This window comes from Arvicanthis niloticus, chromosome 17 (genome assembly GCF_011762505.2).
Source record: "Arvicanthis niloticus isolate mArvNil1 chromosome 17, mArvNil1.pat.X, whole genome shotgun sequence".
NCBI lineage: Eukaryota > Metazoa > Chordata > Mammalia > Rodentia > Muridae > Arvicanthis > Arvicanthis niloticus.
Window position 1 is genome coordinate 51110893 of NC_047674.1, and position 1307 is coordinate 51112199.

General features: G+C 38.0%; 1 non-coding gene across 1 annotated transcript; it reads left to right on the forward strand.

Annotated features, from left to right (window-relative positions):
* The first annotated feature begins 901 nt into the window (after nt 1–901).
* LOC117722830 (small nucleolar RNA SNORA33) lies at nt 902–1018 on the forward strand. The gene has a single exon (XR_004608596.1). It is a non-coding gene; the product is annotated as a small nucleolar RNA SNORA33 (small nucleolar RNA).
* Nucleotides 1019–1307: the final 289 nt, after the last annotated feature.

Below are 1307 nucleotides of genomic sequence, written 5' to 3' on the forward strand. Positions count from 1 at the left end.
TGGTGCCCCACCCACACAAAAATAAATAAATTAAAAAAAAAAAAAGTTTTAAGAACAAAAGCTACAGAGTTTATAAGCCTTTATTGTTCAGTGCCGGAAGCTAGGAGCTGAGTTCAGAAGGCAGCATGGTCAAGTTCTCGGTGTGTCCCATTCTGTTTTTCAGAGGGCCATTTGCTTGGTTAGTCTTCACATGGAGACAAAGAGGCAGCTAGTTCTATGCTACACCTACTTTTTCACAGGATCTCATTATGTAGCCCTGGCTCCCTATGTAGACCAGGCTGGCCTCAAACTAACTGATAAAACCTGCCTCGCTGTGCTTCTATCAAAGGCATGTATGACTATGCCCCGTTTGTACCAATCCCATGTGTGAGAGAGCGCCTGGATCATAGTTACTTCCCAAAGTCCCTACTTCTACACAGTATCACACTGAGGTTAGGATTTCAACATTATGAATTTGGGGGCAAACATATTTAGTCCATTTAATAAGAGAAAATGAAGGGGTCCAAGAATATTTCCTGTAGCTTCCTAACAAGACACACAGCAGTCACCGCTCCTGCACTGGGCAATCTGCTCAGATCTTTACCTAATAAGCCGGGTTTAGTGGGACTTGTTTGTAATCCCAGCACTGGGAGACTGAGACAGGAGGTTTTGTTAAAGAAAAAAACATTGGCAGGCAGTGGTGGCACACACCTTTAATCCCAGCACTTGGGAGGCAGAGGCAGGCGGATTTCTGAGTTCGAGGCCAGCCTGGTCTACAGAGTGAGTTCCAGGACAGCCAGGGCTACACAGAGAAACCCTGTCTCGAAAAACAAAAAAAAAACAAAAAAAAAACAAAAAAAAACAAAAAAAAAAAAAAAAAAAGAGCGAGAGAGATAGAGAGAGAGAGAGAGAGAGAGAGAGAAAGAAAAAACATCTCAATATTTCTGCAGAAATTTAGAAAAGGCCGGCAATAATGATGCCATGTTATGAGCCTTAAGGACAACTGAAGTCTTTAAGGGCCCTGAAAATGGTTACAGTGTTAAAAAAAAAAAAAAAAAGAAGAAGAAAAGAAAAAGAAAAAAGGACCAGCTTTGGTTACAAAGTGAGATAATGTCTCAAAACAAAACAAAAATATTTTCCTTAAACCTTTTCATTTTACCTTTGTTTTGTTTACATGTTCTCAATAACAACAACAAAAAAAACTAAAAAAAAAAAAAATTCCCACTACTGTTCTATTTAAATAAGATCTGAGATTATATTTCATAGAGTTTTTTTTTTTTTGCAGAATAAATATGTTAATTGCTAAAGACTTTTTTTTTTTTTAGACA